The sequence below is a fragment of the Crocodylus siamensis genome, chromosome 3 (genome assembly GCF_052110815.1).
Source record: "Crocodylus siamensis isolate JL-2025a chromosome 3, ASM5211081v1, whole genome shotgun sequence".
Classification (NCBI taxonomy): Eukaryota; Metazoa; Chordata; order Crocodylia; family Crocodylidae; genus Crocodylus; species Crocodylus siamensis.
The window spans coordinates 32,467,277-32,494,915 of record NC_143397.1 but is presented as its reverse complement, the minus strand read 5'-3'; the positions used below and the strand labels follow the sequence as shown (position 1 = coordinate 32,494,915).

General features: G+C 45.5%; 1 long non-coding RNA gene across 1 annotated transcript; it reads left to right on the top strand.

The window, feature by feature from the left end:
* Positions 1–27,639, top strand: LOC149868143 (uncharacterized). The gene is made up of 5 exons (XR_016441190.1): positions 1–182; positions 3,562–3,594; positions 5,130–5,228; positions 25,914–26,020; positions 26,276–27,639. It is a non-coding gene; the product is annotated as an uncharacterized LOC149868143 (long non-coding RNA).

Here is a 27,639-nt window from a genome sequence, read left to right as displayed (position 1 = left end):
CCTAACGTATCTTTCCATTACTGTTTATATATTATCTTTCAGTTTTTCAATGGATATGGCTTCATTTTGGAAACTGACATTAATTCACACCCCACTCCTCCTCTTCTGGGACAGTTTGTTTCTAAATGATGAAAACAGAGGTTCTCATTTAATGAATAACCTCCTTGTTTCATGGCAGGAGGGTGAGTGCCACCTCTCAACACTGTTCAACTTTGCTTAGCTACATTCCTTAATGGGGTAAGAGATTTCTGGAAGAGAAGAGACTGTGGATGTAGATGTGCTGTGCACTGTTGACCCTAAAAGTCCAGAACCTACAATATAAATTTATTATTTTTGGACTGTGGAAACCTTGATGTAGAATCTTTAATGGTTCCAAGTGCAACTTCATGGCTCTATCACAACTTTGAGTTCCAAGTATAACCTAAACAATGTTTTAAGGCTGCAGGCTGGATTGATTCAGTTCTGGTCAGTCAAGCCGTTAGACAGATAGGCACTAGGACCCAGCCGCTGCCACTTTGCACAGTAATGGCATGGGGGAATGACTATTGTTGAAGTCCCTGAATGCTGCTTCTGTCGTTGGGCCAGATCAGCGTTGACAGAAGTAATTAGTCATGTTAATCTGAAGTAGGTCAGAAGGCAAGGTAGATATGTACCTTTATAGACTAACTAAATAAGATTTATATAAAACTCTCTATAAAATTCTATATATATAAAGGGCTTAGTCTGTCTGTGTGTCTGTCCATAATGCTTTTGCCCAACTGCATGTGCCACCGAGAGGGCAGGCAGTGATTGGTTGCGGGCCCAAGTTTGAGCTGCTGCCAGAGAAGTTTGTGGTAGCAGTGAGCATGCCCCAGCTGCCTGAGCAGCAGGGCTTTCCCACACCTCCCTGCCTGAGGGCAAAGGTGGGAGGGTCACAGTGGTGGTACCCCCCTGCTACCCATCCCTGACACCCCCTCAGAACAGTTAGAAGGGAGGGAGAGGTAGCAGGGGGGCAGGGAGGGAGGGGAGCAGGGCCAGGGGAGGCAAAGAGGGGGTCACAGTGGTGGCTGTTGTTGGGACTGGGCAGCAGGGAGGGGAGCGGGAAGGAAAGCTTGACAACAGCCAGCAGGGATGGGGAGGTAGCAGGAAGGGCAGAAGGATATGTGGGTCCAGGTGGGCACAGGGTGGAGGGAGGCAAAGAGTGGGGGTCATGGTGGCTGCTGTTGTCAGGGCTGGGTGGCAGGGAAGGAAGAGAGGGAAGCAGGGAGTGGAGTGGGGGGTCACAACAGTGGTGCCCCCCTGCTGCCCAGCCTCGACAACAGCTTGCAGGGAGGGGAAGGTGGCAGGGAAGGAGGGGAGCAGGAAGAGGAGGCGGGGGGAAGCCCTGCTGCGAGGCAGAGGTGGAGGTGGGCAGGGGGAGGATGCCCCCATGCTGGATGTTGGAGGAGGAGGCGGCAGTGGCAGAGGGAGTCTTTACATGTCCGGCCCTGAAGGGTTAGCAGGGGGCATGTAAACACTCCCTGAAATCTGTCATTCTTGATAGGCAATTACCTAGTGTGTGTGTGTGTGTGTGTGTATAATACATATATATATATGTATATGTCTTATATATATATAATAGATGCACACACAAAGGGAGAGAGCTCATGCTTTCATGAACTCAAGTTCACTTCATCTGGGTCCCCAGAGTATGAACTCTCTATCAGGTCCTCCTCTTGGGAGACAGGGATCAAAGTGGTATTGTGGGGGAGAGGGCTTAACTTGTGACACATCTGCCAAAAAAAACTTGACAAGCACTGATCTAGGTGACCCAGAAACCATTAGCTTCCTCAATGAGACATGAGCTTGAGCTTGGCTTTTCTTCTGAGTCCACCAGTTTGATCAATAATGACAATAACTGATTCTGTTTTATCTTTGCTTTTCAATCACAAATAGAACAAACTGGAAAAACAGATTGACACTGAAGCATTTTAATAATCATTGAAGACAGATATCTTTTTAAACATAGCTGAAAATAATAGAATGTGTTGCAAAAATGTGAAAGCACATGGACTCTGGAAACAATAGAAGCTTATTTGCTGACTGATCAATTGCAATATACAACTTTGAGGTCTCTGAAGCAAGTCAATATCACCACAACTACTTTCCTTCTAAATGGAAATTTCATATAAGATGACATTAGGAAAAACTGCTCAGTAGAGTTCAACTATAATTATTGCAATTTTTAAACAGATAAAGTAATTTGGCCTTCAGCTGTGCACCACAAATATATTCCTTTGTCATGTCCTGTTACACAATTAACTGTTGCCTTGAAGTTGGTAGTGTTCAGCATACTAAATGAAAAATGTTTTACGTCATGTAAGGAAATAATTTGATAAAGTATCTATTGGATTTATGAGATGCAAGCAAATAAGATATCCTGATAAGCAAGTGTAGAGATTCAAGTTAAAGATTAATAAAAATTTTGAAGCTTGTCTCATTTTTCATTCTTTATGGTAATAATTTAAAACATGGTCCAATCAGTTATGTAATAAACAGATTTTTAGTAGTGTTTTATTAACCTTTTTCTTATGCTTTTTTGTGGGGGGGCTGTATTTGAATCTACTACTGTTTTGCTGGCTGTTGAGACTGGGAAGTGAGCAGAACAGGGGTTGCGTCTACACGAGACACTGACTATGCAGTTGTAATTGTGCGGTCATTTATTACTTGCATACCCAAGTACTAAATGACTACGCAGTAACTGGCATCACTGTGCGTTAGCATCCCTGCATGGCTTCATGGTTACTGACTGCTCAGTAGATGGTTACTACTGAGCAGTAGTGTTGCATCATGGTTTGTGCCCCATGATGCTACTATGCAGAGCTAACAAGCAACTGTGCAGTAGTAACAAGCTACTGCCTAGTTAACGTCTCATGTAGACACAGCCAGGAAAGGGCAATTACATTATGGCACTTTTCCAAGGTTATTCTAGTATTGATCATTGATCTTTCCAGGAATGGAGTTAAAATTTTCATTCTTGGGATAACCTATGTAAATGAAATGGAAAAGAGCACAATTGAATCCATTCCCATAATAGCAGTAATGAACATGATCAACACTTTTTGGTTATAATCCTATGAACTTTAAGCTCTCTCTGATTTCTGGCCACAGGTCTAGATGAGCGGTGGCCACAAGTCTAGTTGAGCGGGGGCTTTTCCCTACCCAATCAGACTCATTTCCCTGCAACTGTAGAGAAGCAAGTCTTAGATAGATAGATAGATAGATATTTCTACTCTGTATAGTCTATACTGTGCAAATCTACCCTTCTCTCTGTTGAAGTACAGCTAGCATGCTTAGCAATATTGCTATAATTTTACGATCCAGGGCTATTCTAAATAAGTATTTATCAGGGCATACGCCACTTGTTGGCATAAACAAGTGTAAGCCAGTGGGTTAAAGACTTCCTGGAATAGCACTTAGATACTGTGGTAATGGCTGTTATAAGAATATGATAAATTAGATAGTTATGGAGTTTGTCATTTTTTTTTCTGCATTGGGAAAAACTCCATGATCTTGAATACATTCCATTAATCTCTACTCAAGCAATATCTCAATGGACGATTCTGCAAAAATACAGTAAGTAGAATCATCAGAGACTATGATTTTTTCTTCTTGTACAGGATAGAACATCCTGTTTTTGCATAATATATCAATAAGTATTAGAAACAATGTTTGATGTATCACTTGAGTTAAAACTGCACTGTGGTTGCGGAATTTTTTTGTGTTCATATCTATCTAAAATATTTCAAATTTGGGCTAGAAATTTACATGATTTATATATTGCTGACTAAAGACCATTTTATTTTATTTGGAATATTTGAACAAAATCCCATTGGCCATTTTCTGAAAAAAAATGTTTTCCTATTTTTTAAATAGTCTAATCACTCCCTTTCTGAGAGGGATGAATTAAAATGCTGAGGTTTGAAATGTAAAACTTGACATGGAAGTAACTGTTTCAAAAATATCATTTTAGTTTGATTTTGGGAAAAAATACTTTGTGAACTGTATATTTGCAGGTTCTCATGAACTTACTTCTACAGGTTCCCTTAAGCTGAAACATACATAGTAATATGTGCACTTAATTAAAGAACGCAGACTCTAGATTTCCTTTTTTTTAATTTTTCCCTTAGAAACTTAAGGCATTAAAATTGAAAAAAAAAATACTCAGGAATCAGGAAATTCAGACTAAAGTTGCTCTACCAGTGTTTATTGGTCTACAAAGCATATACTGTTTTCTGTCTTTCTCTTGAAATAGACTTGAGCCTGTACTTTAATTTATAATGGGTAATACTTGCTTGAGCAAACTGTGATTGGGTTTCATCATCCAAAAGCAAATTACTTTAGTGAGTAAGGACTCTAGGACTAAGATTCAGGTCTAAATTTTATTACGTTATTTTGTTTTGTATCTATACTTTAATATATACAGGATGCAAGATGATGGCACAGTCAGGGTTACTGAAGAAACTTATCTTCTGGAATTTCCTGATTTTGGATTTGGATTGTTCTCACATTCCTTGATTAATACTTTTGTGCATTCATTAGAGAAACTGTAGTTTTTGTCTCTTTCATCCCAAAGAAACAATGTGATTTGCTAACTGCGTGCAAGTAGGGATTGCTTCTCCACTGAAACACAGTCACTTCTAGGGTGAAGGACAAACTAAAGACACTGAAAGAAGCCTTAACATTTTTCTTTACAGAGAACAAATCAGTCCTTTGACATTAAGCAGCTCTCAGGAAAAAGACTAACACTGAATGAAACCTATTTGGACTTACATGTTGCATCTATTTTTGAAGAAAAGTAAATTTCATCTACAGTAAATTGCATAAAACTACTTCTGAAATATGAAAAGCTAAATTAATTTTACCAGGGTCCAAATCCTGGGTATGTGACTGCAGATCTGCATGAATCACTTAGCTGTCTGAAGCTCAGTTGCTGGAAGAACAGAGGGGAATCAGTTCTCCTGAGTTCTCTGTGTGCAGCAATCCTGTAATGTGGGATGCTTATTCTTCTTTGTTTATTCTGAGTGCATTTCAGTACTTAATCCTTATGCGTGGCTTGCCTGATTGGTAATGGCATTTGCTGCTTTGACACTGAATTTTGTTTTTGGCAGGACACTTGCAGAAAACCACAGGAGCAACTGGAATGATTGAAGCTGTAGCTAAGAGTGTTTAGTGAGTTGCAAGAGCAGGCGGAATCTTGTTGGTGGAGGGTATGTATCTTACACTGGAAAAGCTGGAAAGTACCATCTGTGTTTTTTGCCCAGGGCTTCGCAATCATTTGAAACAACATAACAATTCATCCCTTACAAGACAGGATTCTAAATTTTTTTCAGCAACAGATATGCAACTCTAGTGATTCCTGATACAGACTAAAGGATCATTCAAATCAGTTGAAACGTGTACAGAAGAACATAAGAACTGCCCTACTGAATCTGACCAAAAGTCCATCTAGGCAAATATCCTGTTTGATGCTGTCAAGTAGCAGATGCTTTGAAGGAAGGATATAACAAAATGCTACTGCCCTGTTTCTTATCAACCTAAATTTTCCAAAGTTCAGTACAAGAAAGCAGACTGGGGCTGAAGAATAGGAAGAATCTTACTGTTCTGATTTTGTTAATCTGTAATAGAATATGAAATCTAATTTTACCTTCACTTGGCTTTCAGCTAAACATTAAGCCAAAGCACATTTGAAGGCATAGCTCTGAGTAAAGAGCAGCATGTTTCCATCCCTCAGAGACATTTATGACTCTACTAGACAACTGCCTGTCAAGAGTGGCGGGGGTTGGGGGGGTGGGCAGGGACAGAGGGCCACTATCTACCACCCCATGCTGCTGCTGCCTCCCAGGAGTGTGTGAGGGACAAAGCTTGCCCCGCTGTCCCCTATGTCCCCCTCTGCCAACACCCTGTGCCACCACTGCCTGCAGCATCATTGGCCTCATGTCCTCCCACTCCCCTACCCCTGCTCCTTGGAGGCAGTGGAATGCTGCTATGACAGTGGGGATGGAGTGAGGGGGCAAGGGCTGCTGGCTTTGCCCCACCCCACTCTGTCCCCTCCATCCCCACCATCATGACGGTGCTCTGCACTCTGATTGGTTGTTTCATTAACCAATCAGAGTGCTCCAAGAGCGTGACAGACTGACTAAGCCTTTTATAAGAATAAGGGTCCTTAGAGCTGATCCTAAGCATGGCTGATATACCACCTCATTCTGAAAATGAAGTATGGCTTGCATATTTGCAATTATGGCCAAGACTTTTAGAAAGATGCTCAATAAAAGGAATGTATTATTTATCCTTCCCCTCCACAGTTTTGTAGTGGGCTAGCTACAGTTTTGTCCTTTGCATTTAAATCCAAAGTTAAGAAACTTATAGTGATTTAGGGAATTTGTACAAAACATATGACTTCTGGCTGATATCATGAAATTGCTGCATCATGGAATGCCTTAGTTTATAGAGAGCAGACTAGAGAGAATGGTCAGTCTTCAAACCTTAATGGCTGCCTGTTCAGATAGGCTAGGGACAGACATTCAAAAATCCTGAGCCTGAATTGATTCAACTTTTTCAGGTTAGTCTAACCTGGCTAGGTTGAACCAGTTTCCAACCATTCAGACAATCCCTTTGGACTGAGGAAATTCAGGCACATGCCTGCAGTGACTAAGGCTGGAAGCCAGAGTGTGCTAGAGCAGCCCTCCCTGCCCTTGCAGAGCTGAGCTGAGGGGGGACATGGCTAGGCTCCAGCAAGGCTCTGATTAGGGTGGGGTGTAAATCCCCACCCTGCCTGCATTCTCAGGCTTTTTTCCTGCTTGCTTTTCAAGGGGTGGAAGTGTTGTCAGCCCCCAGCCAGCACTGAGGCAAAGGTGGGGCGTGCAGTGCATGCCTCTGTTGATGATAGGGAGCTTTTCACTCTCTGTCCCTGCTTCTGTATACTACCTGCAGGAAACTAACAGGCAAGCAAGACAGGGTTGGGGGGAAGGGGCTGATAACCATGTTTATCACCCTTATCTCAGTGTTTATCACGCCATTAAGACTGTTGATTCTACCTGTTGATTCAGCAGGGACCCAGCATGTGGTCTGTTAGCTAATACATAGACACCTCCTCAGCAAGGCAGAGGGCAGGGGGTAATTCTTGCTTAGCAAGGAGTGGGGAGGAGGAGAAGGGGAGCAAACCATTCTTAAACAGGGTTTCCAAAGAGGGACATTAAGCTACCTGTTAATTAGCTCCAAAAAGCCTGTCTGTTTCTGTCCTCTCCCCTAGCATGGACTGTAGCCAGCATGTGGTCTGCTAGCTGATGCTGAGGTGTCTGTGGGGGATGGGGGACTGCCTGCTTAGCACAGAGTGGGGCAGGGAGCAGGGACCAAAAGCCAGGCAGATGCCTGCAGAGACTGCAGAGCTGTAGCCAGGGAGCAGAGGGGAGGGGCCAGCCACACTGTGGAGCAGACAGCCCTTCCCAGCCCAGAGAACATGTTGGGATACTGGGGGGCTCTGATTTATCTTAAACCAGCAAGGAGTCTGGGACAGACATTGCCTAAACCAGTTTGAGCCAAATCAGCTAAGTCTGATACTACAGTCAACCAGGTTTATCTCAACTCAGTTTCAGCCATTTTAAAATTGTTTATGTGCACTGAACATCTGTTCTGTTACACGTTTAAACCAGTTTCTGATCATTTAAATTGGTTTATGTGTAATGTCTGTACCTAGCCAACGTGTTTCCAAAAAGTTATCTGGCTAATTTGGGTCAAGGGGTGCTGCTTCAGAATACATTGGTTCAGAAAGTTGGGAGTCAGTATGGTAGCATGGGAAGTAGAAGTTGTAGTGAGCTCATTGATCTCCTGGGATGGGGGAAACGGGGATATGTTGGGGTATGCTGACCACTGTAGGGAAGGGGGACATGGGTGAGTGGAAGGGAAGGGTTACTTTCCTGGGCTGCTGTTGCTGTAGCAGTGTCAGCTCTGCTCAGGCTGCATCAGTCAAGAAGCTGGGCTCCCTAAAAATGGACCCTTGTGACCTGTTCCCTTCTTCCCTCCCCTTCCTGATACACACATATTGAGTACAGGGTCACGCCTGCTCTGACAGTCTCCCAGGGACAGGTGAAGCACCCTTCCCCTGGCTTCACTGATATCCTTCCCACCAATACACAGCTTGGTGTAGCATTGCTGGCTCCTATGACTGCCTGTGACATGGCATAGACTCCTGGGGAAGCAATTCTGGCACCCTGTTTGAGCTGGTGGCCAGGATTGGTGCGTCCACCCTAGCCATGATACTGATGGTAAATGTCCAACAGAAAGAGCTTGACTAGGGCTCTGACTTAACTAAAGGACAAGACCTGTCAACCTCAGTTTTCAACTGAGCAGTGCCATTAATGCCATCAAGAAAGAGGATGCTCAGATGTGTAAGGTCTGCAGTATCAAATACCAAATATTGAGCTTTTGTGAAAATATCTGTATGCCATTTAATAATATTTAAAATATATATGAGTGGTAGTTGGACACAGTGCACATCACCCAGTTTAAAGTTGAGGAACAAAAATACCATGTGGTGACTGGACAAAATTTCTTCAATAAATTGATTCCATGATGTATGACTGTGAGAATGACTGTATCACCTATAATGTGCCAGGAGCTTTTGAAACTTCTCAGAAGACTCAGGCCCACATCCTCAGGTGGTATCAGTCAGTAGGATAACTGGGGTGGGGAGGGGACCAACTGGAGCAGAAGTCCTGGGTGCCATCTTAGGTAGAGGTAGGGGCGGGGTGGGGGGAGGGCACAAAAATAGCCACAATTGCAGAGTCAGCTGATTGTGTTATGATAGCCAATGCTGCCCTGGATGTTGTATATCTGCTCAGGGCATGGAGATGCCCAGCTACCTCTGCTGTCCTTCACACTTCTGCCACTGAAGTCACTAAAGCTGAACTCATTGCTACCTATTAGGAATCTGCCCCTCTTGCTTGCCTCTGAGAAACTCATGATTAATCTAAGCTGACACACATGCTAGCCAACTCCTTTCAATTTCTATTCTATGTTTTTTTTCTAGTCTATGCAGAATAATGTTTTCCAGTAAAGAAATAAAACAACCCAATATTAAAGCTCACTGCAGTCAAGAGAACCTGCCTATGGACCACAGTGTATTTTGAAACAAACTCTGAGAGATTATTTCTTTTAGGAGAAAGGCAGAATTCTGTAACGGGGGTACAGGCTGGGTTGCTCTTACTCGTATTTTATTGTGGGCTGGAGAGCGGCCTTTTATGTGCAAAGATATTACGTTAGTCAGTGTCCCTCATTTTTACATAAGCCTGCTTTGTTTTATTCTTTTAATCTGATTTTAGAATGTAGGACATGCTGCACCCACTCTCTGGGTAGTTCGTTTGCCAGCACAGTAATGGCAAAAATCTTGTAGGGAGAACAAGAGAAGCTGGGAATTTTTTTTTTTTTAACTCTGGCACCAATTTCAGTTCTCCTAATGCCAGCAATATTAGCTAGTTTACTACTTTTGGAGAAAGACAATATGATTAACTCCTTTGAAGATAATTGTTTTTAACAAACTCAAAATTTCCTTGAGATACTAACAAGACAGAATAATACTTAGATGTATATGATGTTTTTAATCACGTGAGTAACCTCAACACTGATTACTCATGAGAGTAAGTGCTGGAAAAGCAGGGCCTAATTCATTAGCCATATAGTCAGTTCTTTCTGCCTGCTTACTGGTATTTAGGAAAATGGTTTAAATCCTGCACATAATTCAAGCAAAACTCCTGCAAGCTATAATAAGAATGTTCAGACTCTCTGGACCTGATTCTGCTCCACTTAATATCCAGCACATGCTGCATTTTTAAGTCAGTCAGTGCATCTACATGAGATGCAGTAGACTAATTCTCCTGTGCATTAGTGTGTCACAGCAAAAGCTGTGCTAATGTGCAAATGTGCAGTAGAATTAGTTTATTGTGCATTATCATCACTTAAAAGACATGCGCTTGTGCTACTGCGCAGTAGCGCTGATTACAATGCATTTAGTACGTCTTATTACAGGTACTAAGCTTAATGTGCCGTTATTATGACACATTAATTATGGCACACATGCATTAATGCACATGTAGATGTGCACAGTGAGAGTTTTAAGGTAGATTCTATGCCAGTAGATTCAGCCCTATATGCCAGTGTGAATTGGAAGTTACTACAGTGATGTCAGTAGAATTAATATGGAACCTAGGAAACTAAAGGGACTAATAAAATTTAATGCTAGTCCTATTGAAATCAATGGTAGAAGTCATTTCACATGGTATGTTTATAGTGTAAGACTGATATCGTAGCCATGTGCTCCAGAAATTATGCGAGGCAGAAAAAATTCTTGCCGTGTTTATAATAGACACCATTTAGGATGACACTGTTTTTTTACATAAGGAATTATTAGGCTTTACATTTTATTTTTTATGTCAGGATCATACCTTTCCTTGTTCTGCTGAGTGTAGGGAACATTTAAGAAAACATTGATTTTTCTAATTCCCATTACTAAAAAATAGGCAAGCCTTTCTAAGATTTATTCAGAGTTCTGCTGTACTTCATACAGAAATATTCACGAGTGTAAGGTTTGTTTTATAACAGTTCATGAACTTCAGGAAATGCTCCATTTTTCACAAATGCTTTCTTGGCTTCCATTACCTAGAAAATTCAAGGCAAAAAGCTGCTGTAAGGAATATCAAGTATTAATACTACACCCCAGAACACAAATTAGAGTAACTTATAAGATTCACTGATTGTGTAGGAAAGTGTGAATTACATTTCCCTGCACCAGCGGCAAGTGGCCTGGCCACTTGCATCAAATACCATGGGGAAGGGACTCTCTCCTGGGCAGAGCAGGCATACAGTCCTTAAACAGACCCTGTTGAAGATGAAGCACTTGAGGGCCATATCCTTGGTCCCTGATCTGGCAGCATAAAGGAACTGAACTGTTCAAAAGCCAGCAGTGGATTTCCTCTATGGCAGGAGGATTGTCTGCAATATAGTACCAGTGGATCCAGTTCTTTGTTGGAAGCGGGTTGCAGAGCATAGCACCTGAGCTTCATTTGGCTCCCTATGGAACCAGTGCAGTTGATATAACATAGATGGCACATTTGAGAAAGTAATTCTGAATATGTAAATAGTTAAAATGCTTGAGATAATGAGAGAAAAAGTATAAGGGTGGTTGTAAGCCTTTTGACATGGGAACAATGTTTTCCTAACAGTTCGCAAATAAATACAGTTTTTGATTCAGAAGTGTCTTTTTGAGATACAGCTACAACACTATCCTTGAAACATCCTTGGTCCTATCTACCAGTGATCAAATCAGCCAGTTTTGACTTAGGAAGATAAAGTCATTCAGGTATAAAACTTCATAAATCTACTTCTTAATAGATAAGAAGATGGATAGAAAGACTTCATTTCAACTAGTATGGGGACACAATAAAGGAAGAAAAAATGAGATAACCAACTGGCAGAAGACAAGTGGAATAGAACTTTAAAGCTATGGGGCCATGCAAAACACTGTACAAATTAATCAGATCCAGAACCAGACTCAAAAAACAGATGCTGGAGATTTGAAATGGGAGGCAGATAGAACTGGATATCAAATAATATTTCTGGGTGGGGGTTCAACTCAAAGTGCTTGTTAGTTTAAAGATGGATTGCTGCTGCCTCCCCTACGTTTAAACCCAGTGCTCATTGGTGAACACAATCAACACAAATATTCCATATATTCATGAAAGGCCACTACAGAAGAGTGTCCGAGCCTGTATTAATTATGTTGCAAATTCAGTAAAAATTAGAATTGCCATGAAAATGGGGTTATTAGGAGAGAAAGAAATCTGTCAGTGAGACATAAACTACTACTGCTTATGGAAAGGAGCTGAGAGATGAATGAACATCTTAAGGTTCTCTTTTAATCTCTTTTTTTTTCTTGAAAACATGTAGGAGGCAGTGATAATGGCTGGAAAATACTTTTAGTAAAGTTGGTTGTAAAATTGACGTCCTGCTTTTGACAGTGTTCTGTAATATTAGAGTTGAATAATCTTTGGGTGAATAATCTTAAACATGGAAGCATGTCAGCCAAAGACAGCTGGAATCACAGCTGGGTTTTTTGTATGCTTAGCTTGCAATTCATCTGTACAAGGCGGGGTTCTTTATTTTTTGTCTCTAGATTCTTGCCTAAAGAAATGCAGTCAAGAAGCCTAATATATTACTGCTAAAGTAAAAGTTTGTCACTGTGCAACTGCAGCAATTTCCTGAATTGGAGAAACAAAGAGAAAAATGTTTGAGATTTTGCTTCTAAGTTGTTTCAGCCTTAACTCACTCCTAGCATATAAAAACTTGATCTAATTTTGAAGAACAAACAAACAAGCTAATAAAACTCATATGCATTTTAGTCCAACATGAAAAAATTCTCTATATTTTATCTAAAAATATGTGTGCATGTTTGTGTGCAGAAAGCAAGTGTTAAGCAAATATAGACTACAGTATCATATTTGTGTGTATCCTTCTCCTGAAATCAATGCCCTAAGAGAGTGTTATTCTTGCTAGCTTGTACACTGGTGGTTTTCTTTTCAAGACTGGGGCTCTATTGTACAATAGAAACCTTTGCTTCTTAGATAAGAGACAAATTCAGCCTCTTTGCTGTTGCTATAGAAAGCCCTGCCCATGCCATTATATGAGTTAGAGTGGTATATATCCTAAATTCCTGGGGATTTTCTCCACATCCTCATACTCATATATAGGCAAGGTAAGGACTCCATTACTGAACTGAAGTCAAACAAAGGCTGCTACTTAGATCTACAAGAAGCACCATGCAGAAGGTGGGAAGAGTTGCCTTGTAGAGTCAATCTACAAACTTCCCTGTCATCTTGGCTCAGAAGTAATTCTGAAAAACACTTCCTTTAACCAGCCATGCTTATTTTCACTTTTGATTAGACAGCTAAAACAATCCAGAAAACATTTTTCCCAATTGTATAGGAAATGCATAAACCAATATCAGTCCATATTGCTGACCCATCTAGAGAAGAGTTATGTTTTCTAGCTTATAAAATGAGCTGGTGAGCTCAGTAATAATTCTTAAGGGCTTGGATTCCAAAAGCTACAACTAAAAAATTCATTAATTTCCCTTCTTGTGGGAAGGCTCAACAGAAGAGCTCAGACTGAGAGCATGCCAAGCTGGAATTATTTTTTCACTAGTAAAAAGGCTAAGATTCTTTCATGAGAACTGAATTCACTGAAAACTCCATACATAAACCGCTCTCACAATTATTCACAAAGAAAAAACAATTGTTCCCACAGCCCTACATTCTATCCCACCAAATGGCACCTATACACAGCAAAGTTAGACGTATTTTAAAACTGGGGGCATACACTGATTTTGAGCTGTGTTTGTAATTACCAAAAACTTCATGCCAACCTGCTTTGCATACTGTTTCCTGGAGAAGTCAGATTAGCTGACACGTGATTATTCCAATTTGAGCCACACTCTTGCTTAAATCTAATACTGTAAGAACGGCTAAGCTATCCACACTGCTTCTCCAACATGAACACGAGTGTCCTTTTTCCTTTTAATCTTTAGCAGGAAGCTAGGTTGGAATAAAAGTTAAACACAGACTGAGTAGAGAATCTTTTTTACCCATTTAAGAAGTATCAAAAGAAACATAATTCCACAATTCTCTATCACTATCATGAGACGTTTCCTATATAGCATGGTCATTAAAACACAGTAGCTTAAACAACCTCTTCAAATCTCTTGGCTGTCAGCAGGCAACATGCACTTTAAGTTCCATCCAATTTTTTATGGGTGTCTAGACTTACCAGTTTATGTGCAAATAGTAAGTCGTTAGCATTGTGGTGTTTGGTACTTAGAAGCAAGTTAGGGCACAGTTGCCAGAGTTTGCTTGGAATGATGCACAGTTTATTTTAAGGAATGCCTTGTCTTCATTCCCATGCCCTCAATAATCAATCTAAATCTTATTAAAATAGTGGGCATATTTACTGTATCTTGATAAATTTATTTTGCTATGGCTGTCTCAAATTATTGTCTAATTGAGAAGTGGGCATTCTATTCATGGAAAAATGTAATGTAGTAGAGAGGATATGTTGCAAATAGCCTGGCCTAGCTATTTCATTCCAAACATGCAACATCAGAATAGAATAAGATCAAATGGCCTTTAATATTCAACTGTTTTCAACTTGTACCCAGCTGGGGAGCTTCCCAAACCCATTCAATCAAACTTTCAGGTTATTGGAAAAAGTGAAGTTAAAGTAACACTTTAAGCTGCAGTTGCTGAAGGAAATTAAGGAGGGAAACTAGTGGACAGTAAAACTATGGAATATACTAAAATGGATTTGCTCATAATCTTAGTTCTAGGCCAGGGGCAGGCAAATATTTTGGGTGGAAGGCTGCTAACCAAATTTTGGTAAGCCATTGAGGGCCACATGGGTAGCCCTGCCCCTTGACAGGTGCCCCACCCCGTGGTTGTCATCTTGGGACTGGACATCCCACCCTCTAACCCCTTACTTTGTGCACCAGAAGTCCCTCCCCTTACCCCCTGGAAATACTCCTTTCAGCAAAGGGTTTTGCCATCTTTGAACCAGAAAAATACCAAATTATATTCTAAAAATCAAACATGTAGTACAACATTCATTCATTTCATTTCAAAAAATATTTTTGTCCTGATTTACATGTCTTTGTGTAGTGTACATAGATGTGATAGTATAATAGCTTACAATGAAGTCTTACTCTTGTATATTGTGGGAAGGTGTGGGCAGGAGGGTGGGTATAGGTTTCTGGGTATGTGGGGTATAGGGGAGGGGGTGTGTTTGTGTGATTTGTGGGGGGGTGGACAGGTGTGGGGGATGTGGTTGTGTGTGGGGTGTGGGTTGGTATGGATTTTGTGGGGGGCTGTGTGTGGGGGAGGGTGACTGGAGAGGGTTGTAGCTTGTGTGGTGGGGGAGGGTTTGCCCATACTGCCCCATCCCCACTTGTGGCAGGTAGAGCCCCTGCAGCACACCAGCAAGCCCTGCCTCTGCACTCTTGCCATTCCTGGCCTTGGGGCACTGGTGCGGCCCCCCTGCTCCAGCTCACTGCCACTTGCCCCCTGTCTGCCACTGATGCCCATCTCCTGTGGCTTACCTCTCACCCCCCTCCCCCTGGCCACTCTGACACCATGTCCCAGCTGCTCCTGCAGTCCAGGCGCTGCAGCTGGGAACCATGTGTTGCAGGGATGTGGCATGTGGTGGGGAGGAGCAGGGAAATGACTGTGGCAGGTTGGGGGAAGGGGCAGGGAGTGGATGCACAGAGTGCAGTGACAGCCAGGTGGGATCGCGGGGCCCACGCTGGTGTACCAGGGTGAGCACCAGCAGGGCTCAGAGAGGGGTGACAGGAGTGCAGGGCCCAGGATGCCAGGGGCTCTATGGAGCCAGGCTGCACTGCTTAAGCAGGATGAGGAGGGAGCCAGCCTGGCACCACAGAGCCCCTGCCAGCCTGGCCCCACGCTCCTGCAGTCCTTCTCTGGACCCCCCTGGTGTTGGTCCCAGTGCAGCATCGTGGTCCCCATGCTCCTGGCTGGGTGTTGCTGTGCTCTGCAGACCCGCACACTACCTCTTCCCCTGCCTGCCACAGGCATTTCCCAGCTCCACCCCCAACCTACCTGCTGCCACCACATAGTTCCCAGCTGCAGCACTGGGACCACAGAAGCCAGCCCAGCCACCCGTGAGGACTGGTGCGATACCCATGGTCCTCCCCTGCCTCCCTCCCGCTGTCCTGCTTATCCATATTTCTCTCAACGCAGGGAGGCAGGAACAGTCCCAGGCCAGAAAACTCCAGAAGGCCCTGCTAGGCAGAGGCTTCCAGCTGGGGCTCATGGCTCAGAGGCTGCAGGGTGGGGCCAGACTTGCTGCTGAGGCTTTTTAGTTTTGCCACTGGCTCCCCCTGAGTCCTACTGCCCCTGGCTCCTATCATCTTTGACAGGCAGCCAGGGGCAGATAAATATTAATTTTCTAAATTTTTTAGGGGTCTGGAGGGCTGGATAGACTGGCCTGGCAGGCTGAATCTGGCCTGTGAGCTGTATTTTGCCTGCCCCTATTCTAGACATACTAATACAGCTTGTACACCTTACTTGCTCACTATTGTGGCCTAGTTTTCAAACAGCATGGGCAGCCACATGAGTCCTTGAAAAACAGGCCTCGCTGTTTCATAAGAATAATATAAGCTTCACTGCATGAGTACATGCCTTCAAACATTTTTTCAAATGTAGATCTTATTCATAAACATATTTTAAATGCTATAGTACGAGAAAACAGCACCTTAAGAAAATGGACCTTATTCTCCTTTCACTTATACTGACTTTACATCAGTGTTTTAATTCTCATTGATATCAGCAGTACTACTCCTGATTTGCACCAATGGATAGAATGAGAGAATGAGACCCCATGATTCCTTTGGCTTCTATTTTTGAAACTCTCCCACAAAATATTACTTAGAAAAGAAAACTTCCTCTGTGCATTTAGTTATTAATCTAGATCAGAGGCAGTTGATGGCTATTCAGATCTGAAAGGCCAGAGGCCAGGTCACAGTCAAACTTGAAGGCAGCACTGTTGTTCCAGTCTCTGATTGTAACTGTTTCCTTTATATTCTATTCACAGAAATAATACATTCAGTAATCATGTACCCCATTACTTCTTGGAGATGCCAACCCAGTGAATGATAGATATGATTCAATTGTTTACTGGTCTTTCATCTTTAAATGGCTTTTTAATAGACCATACTTGGGAACTTGTACTGGAAAAGAGAACAAAATAAAGAACATCTGAACATTTGCAGAGCTATGGGTGCTTCATAGATGTATTCCCAGTGTTCTATGACTAATGGGGCATCTACCCCATTACAAGAATGGGAAGGGGATGCAGAGGTATCTTCAGCCCCTCCCCCACATTTTCTTTTCTTACTGTTTGTATGATTGCGGTGCATCCTTCCCCTGGTAGGGGTCCCTTCTCCCTGATTTCCTGGTTACAAGGTTCTGATTTTCCCTTTCCCTCTTGCTTCCTTCCAGTTTATCTTGGTGTCTCTTCTGCCTGTGCCCCAGTGGTGCCCCAGGGTCAAACTCACAGACAGGGGAATCTAAAGCAAGATAGCTACGAGGTCTGGGTCCAGACAGAGCCTGATGGCCCAGGGAGAGGAAATAGAGGGTTCATGTGACCCAGGGTTCATGTATAAGCCTTAGTCTCAGGCTGGGGCAGGTAGTTCGGCTGTGGAGCTGCTGAGGACAAAACCTTCTTGGAGAAGTGTGAGGACTGGAGCCCAGACTGTGGAAAGGACTCAGGAGGAAGCCCCAAGTGAAGAGAAGCTGGAAGCCTGCATAGAAAGCAAGCTAAGTGCCCTGGGAACTTGTTTTTCTTTCTTTTCTACTTGGAGCCAGCCACCAAGGGATGTGGCAAACCCTGTATGAGATTCTTTTGAACTGGGGATGGTGCTTCATTCTATGGTTTTTATTCCCATCCCTCCCTCAAGGGCTGGGTTGTAGGAGGTGACTGGGGGACATCCCCAACTTGAAATTTCTCCAGGTGGACAGAGGATAAGATCAAGGGTGTGTTCTGTGACTGAAGCCAAGCTTGCCTAGACTGTAAAGCCAGATGGGTGAAGTATGTTCAGTGGCCACAGGAGGCCAAGTTTACTTGAACTGTAAGGGAGAAAGTTGCAGGGGAAAAACAGGACTCTAGGCTCCTAGCAGCTTATGTAGCAGACTGTGGGTGCTGGAACCTGAAGTTGTGGGGCATGACCAGAGCTAAGTCAGGAGCTTGCAGCACTGAACAGTGGGTCCTGAGCTATGAGACTCAGTGAGAGTAAAACTGGGATGAGGCCTGCCTCTTCAAAGGTGTGCCTCACCCTTTGTGCAGCCTCTCCCAGTAATGTTAACATCAAAGATGTGGTGGTTGACACTACTTAATATGGGAGAAATGGGAATATGAAGGCACTAGTAGGCCTCTAGAGGTGAGCACCCCACAGCAGCACTCATAAGTGGCCTACAATGACTTTGTATCAACACATTGCAGTAGTGTAACTAGCAGGATGGGTGAGTGGGTCACCATCCCTCACTGCTAACTTAGAGTATCAGAATAGTGCCCTCCAGGGAGTAGGCACCATGGTAGAAGCAGCAGCCCCACACCTCTGCTTTAGTAAAAGCAGCTTGGTGCAGGGACATCACAGATGTTACATCAGTGGCAGCAGCAGCAATAATTGAGGGCAGCCAGACTATGTCACTGCAGCAGCAGCAGAGGACTTTTGAGTCCCTGGAGCAGGCAGAGGCATAGCAATGCAGGTCTGTCCTCAGGGTAGTGCTGGCTCCTGCTCAGGGTAGTGGCTGCTTTTAAACCCCTCCATAAAGGCAGTGCTTGGAAATGCTGCCCCAGTTGTTCCCCTTTCAATTATGCTATTGGAAATAAGACTAGTACTCTCTGGTCTTTTGCACTGCTCCCTGGCTCCCTTCTTCCCTTACCCTCTTGCTCAGGGTGCAAAACTTGCTAGTTGTGCCTCTTGGCACACGGTGTATGTCATAAGGATTTAGCACAGTGGACCTTTAGAGTATTCCTTAGCCAAGCAAATGCAAAATAATTTAATACATTTTTTTTGCTTGGGGACAAGTGACAGGATCTTACCCTAAATGAACTGCCAGTGAACAGTTTTATGGTATGCTGAAATTACCAATATCTAGCATGGATTTGGTTTTCTTTTCTTTTTAATTTCAGACCAAATTTCCTAATGGTTCATGAACCTCAGTGGATGTTTCTTTGCCTTCTATCCAGAAAACCCCTTAGAAAATAAACTATATTGGTTTAGTAAACTTGTACTGAATTCTGAGGTAATAAGAAAGAAATTATATTAAACTGTTGGATCAGTAAAAGGTCTATGGTGAGAAATCTTGTATATTCTACGTATGAGAAACAAATTCATAGCATATAATAAAGCAGGTTGCTTATGTTGCTTATGAAAGCTAGTTCTTCCATGAACTTATTATGGTGCCACCTGGTCCTACCTTCTGTTTTTAAAGTTTCATTACCATGAGAACTTCTGTAGTTAACAAAGGTAAATGCTTTCACAACTACTACATCTTTCTAAACACTCATGTTGAATGAATGAACAGAAAGAAAGCTACAGGATATTTTCTGAGAGATGATATTGCTTCTTCAGCTATCTCTACCCAAATCAAACTAATATAGATTCAGAATGTTTTAGTCGATTAGTCTTAAGATGCAAACTTCCAAGAAAATGTATGTAGTTGGCTTGCTGCCAGTTCCTTTGAGCAGACCCTGCATGATTCAGTCCCATACAATGAGCACTGTTTTTATAGCCTTAGCATTCAGGTACATGCCATGCCTACATTCATCATTACAATACAGATTAACTTGTCCAGCAGCATGGCACTTGACATTTCGGGTTACCACAAGTTGGCACACCAGGTCATAATAGCTCAGAAGATAATTCATATATCCACTGTGAATGTGCTTGGAAAGGGAAATGTGGACTGGATTTTTCCTGCAGCATTACAGTCAATATGATTTTTTCTCTAAAAATAAAATGGTAGCTCAGAAGAAAACTGCCATCTCTTGGATTTAGTTTCATCTACTTCACACTGTGCAAGAAAGTGGAAGCTAAAATAAGAAAATATCTAATGGTGAAGCATGCAGAAAAAAAATGTGTAAGAAAAATAGCCCACTTCAAAAGACATTCTAAGCTCAGTACCACTCTGAAATAGTTAAGGTGTGATTATCATTTTCTCTAAAATAAATGAATTGTTTTTATGCTGTCTGTAGGACTCTGTCACATTTAATTTTTCACTGCTTTGTTAACAGGAATTGTATAGCATACCTGCTAATCAGATATTGATCAGAGTATTCCTTTTGCTTACATTACCATAAATACTGCCAATACTCCTTGGACAGCTTTAAAAGGACACAGTTTTGCAAAGTTTGCCAAGACCTTTCCTAACAGAAGAATGATCTGCATCCATAAATAAAATAACTGATCAGGAAACATGCTTTCTCAGCTGGTTGAAATAATAATTGATGCAGCCTTTTGATTATGTCTGTAGAGCTGAGAGAGAGAGAAACTATACCAAACATCAAGCACTAATTGCAGTAGAAGACAAGCACCTGAATTTCTGCCACAAAGGGAGAATACTATTGCCAATAGCATTGCAGATGGCCATTCAGAATTTCAGCTGTCGGCCCTGCAGCATATAATCACAGGGTATATTTAAGTTCTTCAGCAATTGCAACTCTACTAAAAATGTAGTATTCTGACATCCATCAAACTGAAGGAATGACAAGTAAAAAATACATATGAATATAAATTGCATTCTTCCTGAGGGTGCTTTTTATGTTCAAAATGACTGAACTCACTGTTGAATGAGTGTTTTTTCCCCATCTTGTGCAATCCTAGAGCTCAGTTGGTAACAATAGCAGACCATAATTGTTTTATAAGCTATTATGAACATTTTACTTCATAACAACTACCTGCATAATATGCAGAATGGAACTGTTCATCCAGACAGTCTTCTAAAATTGGACCTGTTGAAAACATGAACATGTATCATCTAGCATACATGGGGTTCCTAAACTGTCCTAGTTGTAGAAGTGTTTGTGCCTTTGGATAGTGTACTCTGTTCCCCTCAGAGTGCAAAGCAGTTCCAGGTGATGGCATGAGGGATAATGAAACAACAACTTAACTTCCATCCTGTGGTGATCTGCGGCCCAGAAGGCAGGAAGTCCTGCTTCTTTCATCTTCAAATGTAACCAGTTGGAAGAATTTCTCTAATTACTCTCTTCTTTGGATCTGTGCGATGGCCAGAGATGGTCTTGGGCACAGAAAATATAAGGTACTACACAGAAACACTAATGTGATTATAACAGTGAGCCAGGACACTTCTCTAGGGATAGGGACAGACATTCAAAAAGCCTGAACCTGAATTTCTTCAATCTTTGCAGGTTAGTCTAACCTGTCTAGGTCGAACCAGTTTGCAAGTGTACAGACATTTCCTCTGTGTCCCAGGGCACCAGGACGGGACTTACCCATGGCGGTGGCAGAGCCCGAGCGGAACGTCTGCCGCTTGTTTACACCGACGTGACCGGAAGTCAGCGTCAGTGCCGGCAAACGGACGCCGGTGATAAAAGTGGCCATGGAGAAAGGACAGCTGGGGGAAGGAGCTGGGGGCCTCGCACCAGCCAAGGCAGAAGACCTCAGAGGGGAACAGGCCATGGACCCCTCAGTAGGAGGGATGGGAAGCCCCCGAGCAGGACGAGCCGCAAGCCTCTCAGCTCGAGGAGCAGAGAACTCCAGAGACGAGCAAATGGCTAACTCCCCAGAGGAAAGGACAGGGAACCTCAGTGGGGAGCCGCAGCTTACCCAGAGGGAGGGGAGGATACCAGCTATGGCCAGCTGCAGGATGATGAGTGAGGAGCAGCAGATGAGCTTCGAGGACGAGGAATCCAGCGGTGGGGAATTTTGGGACTGCGAACCCGAGACACGCGGGACTTGCAGGTCCAGGGTTGGTGTACGTCGCAGGAACGTGACGCCTCCAGAGAGGGTTGGGACCCGGAAGAGCGCTGAGGAGGCGCAGTCAGGCGGAGGTCACCGCCAGCCAGCTGTGGCCATAGACTAAGATAGGGGTTGCCCAGAGGGGACCTAGGAAGTTCTGGGTAAGAGGCCCAGCCAGTAGGGCTGTGGAGGCCTAGCTTTCAGTTCTTTTCAGGTTTGTTTTCCCATTAAAGGGATACCCCAGCTGAGGGGTATAGCCAGGGAGTTCGGGTCGGGGACCCCATAGTGAAACCTTGCCTTGGCCGTGACCCAGTCCCAGGTCAACCAGGATACGAGGAACCCGAAGACAAGGGTCGGTCAGACCGGTGAGGCAGTCGGCCCGTCTATAGGAAGCCGGGTCCCACATTAGTGGGGAGCACCAGAGGAGGCGTAAGGCCGGGGTTCGGGGTGGTGGAGCCCTGCAACGTGACCGCCGAGGCATCCTGGGCTGCGGAGTGCCCAGGAACCGTCCTAACTGAACCTAAACAACAAGTCATTGCGGGCAATAACTAGGGCAGGGAATGGATGTCATAACACCTACTCCAAACCGGTAGCATTCCAGGGTGATCAGCGATGGTTCTGCTTCCACAGGCAACTACCCAGAGGGATGACCCCCCCCAGTCCGGCGGTCACAGGTGGTACATTGGCCGGGAAATCTCATCCCGTCCAGGGTAAGGGCTGCCGACATGCAGTCAGCAGAAATGACAACGACAGACCTGCTGGCCCAGACGCTGCAGGCCGTGACCCAGCTATTAGGGGCCTAGCAAAGAATGATGGCGCAGCAGGGTCCCCCGATGGTCCGGATGCCAAAAATGACAACCAAGGATGACCTGGAGGCCTACCTGAAGGCTTTCGAACGGCAGGCCATCACACTTGGACTCAAAAGGACTTATTGGGTGAGCCAGCTAGGGTCGCTGGTAGAGGGTAAGCCTCAGGAGGCCTATAGAGCCTTATCACGAGAGGAGGCTCGTGACTATGATGCGGTTAAAGCTGCCATCTTATATCGCCTTGAGATTAATCCAGAATACTACCGACGGCTCTTTCGGGCCAAGAAGGGACCCGAAGAGAGACGGCCCCAGTTGCTATTACAACGCTTCAGGGACCTATTCAGAAAATGGCTTAACCTACCCACATGCACTATGCCCGCCCTAGTGGACAAGATTATAATGGAGCAATTTGTAAACGACCTGGAAGAGTGGACACAGAGATGGGTTCGCCAGCACTCCCCCGAGTCCTGCGAGGCAGCCGTAAAATTGGCAGACTCCTTCATGGCTGCCGAATGGCATTATCCATGTGAGAGGCGAGGGCCAGGGTCTGTGACAATGAAAGAGGGGGAACGACGTAAACCTGGTTCTAAAGCCCCAGTTAGGGACATGGTGTGCTTTCATTGCGGCAAGATGGGGCATTTCGCCCAAGAATGTCCAGGACGGAGCACGGATAGATGGCAACCCCAGGGATACCCGCGTGGGCTGGTGGAAGGCCCCAAAGACCAGATCCAGGGAGAACCTATGGATTGTAGCTTTGGGATGGGGGGGCGAACCCGATGGGAGCGGCCTATTGTAAAAGCCCGAGTGGAGGGTCACCTGGTCTGGGCAGTATTAGATTCAGGGTGCACTCAGTCACTAATTAGGGTTGAGCTCCTTCTGCCAGGATACCAGTATCAAGGGGAACCAGTAAAGGTGGCATGCCTACACGGAGAAACGCAGGCCCTCCGCAGAACGCGAGTATGGTTACAAGTCATGGAATTCCAGGATGAGATGTTGGTCGGGGTCACCCCGGGGCTAGTGTGCGATATGTTGTTGGGCAGAGATTGGGCCCCTCTTTATGATGTGTTAGAGAGGGTCCGAGATGTAGAAACGGCCTGTTGGGCTCAATGGGTTCGGGATGAATGGTTTGGGGAGGCCGAGGTGGGGGAGCCTCTCGTCGATTGGCAAGATGTTGCAAGCGGCCCGCAGTTCTGGCAAGGACAAGAAGAAGACCCAGAGCTGCAGGAGTTGTGGATGAGGGCCCAGGACGAGGGACATCAACCAGGGACGGAGTCTGATGGAGAGGAGGAGTTCAAGGTGAGACGCAACCTTTTATATATATCACATCCGGCGAGGGGAGGCAGGTGCAGAGGAGGGGGAACAGCTGGTAGTACCGGGTTGCTTCTGGCAGGTGGTGTGGCAACTGGCTCACGCTAACCCAGTGGGTAGACACTTGGGAAGCGACCGAACCCTTGGAAAAATATCTCGGTGGTTTTTTTGGCCCAAGATGGGAGAAGGTGTGGCCCGGCGGTGTGCTGCATGTCCTGTATGCCAAAAGACCAGGGAAGACCGGCCACTGCGGGCACCTTTAAGGCCCCTGCCTTTCTCCCGCATTGCTATGGATGTGGTAGGCCCATTGCCCCGTAGCAGTAGTGGCCACCAGTACATCTTGGTATTCGTGGACTAAGCTACAAGGTACCCTGACGCAGTGCCACTATGGTCAGTAACGGCGTCAAGAATTGCTGAGGAGTTAGTGAAATGTATATCCTGCATGGGGATTCCACATGAAATCCTTACTGATCAGGGGTGGAATTTCATGTCTGGGGTGCTACATGGGGTATGCCAGACATTGCGAATCAAGCAACTCCGGACCTCAGTGTATCACCCCCAAACCACCGGGTTAGTGCAGCGGTTCAATGGAACACTGAAGAGGGTGCCCTGATGGTGTATCCAGAACGACCCGCAGCATTGGGACCTGATGCTCCCGTTAGTGTTGTTTGTGCTACAGGATGCGCCGTCCGAGTCCCTGGGCTACTCACCCTTTGAACTGGTGTTGGGCCATCGTCCCTGAGGTCTATTACAAACCCTTAGGGAGGAATGGGAGCAGGGCCCTGCTGCCATCGCTAACCCTTCTAGGTATAAGCAGGGTTTCCAGCAATGGGTCCAAAGAGCCTGCGAGTTGGTGACGGACAATCTACGGTATGCACGGCAGCAGCAAAAGGAGAGGTATGACTCACGTTCCCGGCCACGAGAGTTCCAGCCCGGACAAAGGGTGTTGGCCTTATTACCTACCTCGACTAGCAAACTGCTAACCCAGTGGCAGGGGACATTCGAAATCACATGACGCGTGGGACCCGTCGACTATGAGGTATATCACCCGGGACATCAGAGAACGAAACAAATTTACCATGTTAACCTCCTCCGGGAGTGGCATCAGCCAGAAGGATGGGCTACCTTCGGGGAGGAAGAATACAAGGATTCGAGACCGTGAGAACCAATGGGGAAAGGTGAAGCCCCCATACCTATAAAGAACATAAAAATAAACAGCTAATTGACCAAAATCCCAAGCGAGGGAGGTGAGAAGCCTCCTGGAAGAGTTTAGAAAGATCTTCTCGGAGGAACCCGGGTGGACAAAGGACATGTACCACTCGATTCCGACCCCTCCCGATGTTATTGTGCGGGATCGATGGCGGCCCATACCATACCATCTGACCCAAGAAGTGCGCAAGGAGGTAGAGAAAATGTGGGCCTTGGGGGTGATCAGGCCGTCAAGGAGCCCGTGGAGAAGCTCCCTAGTGCCTGTGCGCAAACCCAATGAGAGTCTGCGACTATGTGTTAATTACCGGCAGTTAAATGAAGTGGCGACTTTTGACGCCTTTCCTATGCCCAGTGTGACCAAGCTAGTAGAACGCATTGGAGCAGCGAAATTTATAACCACCCTGGACCTCACGAAAGGGTATTGGCAAATACTGGTGCGGCCAGAGGAACGCCAGAAGACGGTTTTTGGGACCCCCTGGGGCTTATACGAGTTTGTAAGGATGCCATTTGGCCTACATGGGGCAGCAGCCACCTTTCAACACCTCATGAACCAACTCCTGGCGCCACATACAGAGTACGCAGCCGCATACATTGACGACATCATCATATTCACGCAATCCTGGGGCCAGCATTTATGGGCCCTCAAGGCGGTATTAAGTGAGCTACGATGAGCCGGCCTGACAGCAAATCTCTGCAAGTGTGCAGTGGCCCAGAAGTACACGAAGTACTTGGGGTTTTTAGTGGGCCAAGGGACTATACAGCCGTTAGAAGACAAAGTGCAGGCCATTCAAACTTTCCGGCCACCTCAAACACTTAAGCAACTATGCTCCTTTTTGGGGTTAGTAAATTATTATCGGAGGTTCATGCCCCGATTCTCCGAATTGGCGGCACCACTGCCCTAGGCTCTAAAGGGGACACCATGGAAAGGGCTCAAATGGACCGAGCTAATGCTGCGTAGTTTCCAAGCCTTGAAGAAGGCCTTATGTGCAAAGGTGTTGATACATACACCTAACTTTATGAACCTTTTTACATTGCAGATGGACGCCTCTGAGATCACCATTGGAGCAGTCTTGACACAACAAGATGCAGGTGTCAATCGGCTGGTAGCCTACGTGAGTTGGAAGTTGCTTCTGGCTGAAACCAGGTACGCCACAATAGAACGTGAATGTTTAGCAATCCGGTGGGTGGTGGAACACTTTAGATATTACCTGATGGGGAGGGAGTTTACACTCGTCACGGATCACGCCCCTCTTAAATGGCTTAGTTCCACTAGAACCAATAACGCTCGGATCATGCGGTGGGCACTAGCATTACAAGCATTTAAATTCCGGATTGAATACCGGAATAAAATTTAAATGGTTATATTGAAGGATAACATAACAGCCGACTTCCTCTCTAGATGCCCTGAGCCTGAGGCTTCCGATGAGGGACCCGGAAAAAAAGGCGAGCCTCAACGCACTACCAAGCTAAAGGCAGAAAGTCCCCTCAGACCGCCACAAGGCAACTGGCGGCGGGGGGGGTTATGTCCCGGGGAACCAGGATGGGACTTACCCATGGCGGTGGCAGAGCCCAAGCGGAACATCTGCCGCTTGTTTACACCGACGGGACCGGAAGTCGGCGTCGGTGCCGGCAAACGGACGCCGGCAATAAAAGCAGCTGTGGAGAAAGGACAGCCGGGGGAAGGAGCTGGGGGCCTCACACCAGCTGAGGCAGAAGACCTCAGAGGGGAACAGGCCATGGACCTCTCAGTAGGAGGGATGGGAAGCCCCCGAGCAGGATGAGCCGCCAACCGCTCAGCTCGAGGAGCAGAGAACTCCAGAGACAAGCAAACAGCTAACTCCCCAGAGGGAAGGACAGGGAACCTCAGTGGGGAGCCGCAGCTTACCCAGAGGGAGGGGAGGATACCAGCTACAGCCAGCTGCAGGATGGTGAGTGAGGAGCGGCAGACGAGCTTTGAGGACGAGGAATCCAGCGGTGGGGAATTTTGGGACTGCGAACCCAAGACGCGTGGGACTTGCAGGTCCAGGGTTGGGGCACCGGTGCGGGAACGTGATGCCTCCAGAGAGGGTCAGGACCCGGAAGAGCACTGAGGAGGTGCAGTCAGGCGGAGGTTGCCACCAGTCAGCTGTGGCCATAGACTAAGATAGGGGTTGCCCAGAGGGGACCTAGGAAGTTCTGGGTAAGAGGCCCAGCCAGTAGGGCTGTGGAGGCCTAGCTTTCAGTTCTTTTCAGGTTTGTTTTCCCATTAAAGGGATACCCCAGCTGAGGGGTATAGCCAGGGAGTTCAGGTCGGGGACCCCATAGTGAAACCTTGCCTTGGCCGTGACCCAGTCCCAGGTCAACCAGGATACGAGGAACCCGAAGACAAGGGTCGGTCAGACCGGTGAGGCAGTCGGCCCGTCTATAGGAAGCCGGGTCCCACATTAGTGGGGAGCACCAGAGGAGGCGTAAGGCCAGGGTTCGGGGTGGTGGAGCCCTGCAATGTGACCGCTGAGGGATCCCAGGCTGCGGAGTGCCCAGGAACCGTCCTAACTGAACCTAAACAAGTCATTGCGGGCAATAACTAGGGCAGGGAATGGACGTCATAACACCTACTCCAAACCGGTAGCATTCCAGGGTGATCAGCGACAGTCCTCCTTCCACAGGTGACTACCCATGGGGAGGACCCCCCCCCCCCGCCCCGGCGGTCACACTCTGGACTGAAGAAATGCAGGCACATGCCTGCAGTGGCTCAGGCCACATAACGGGGGTACTACAGTAGCC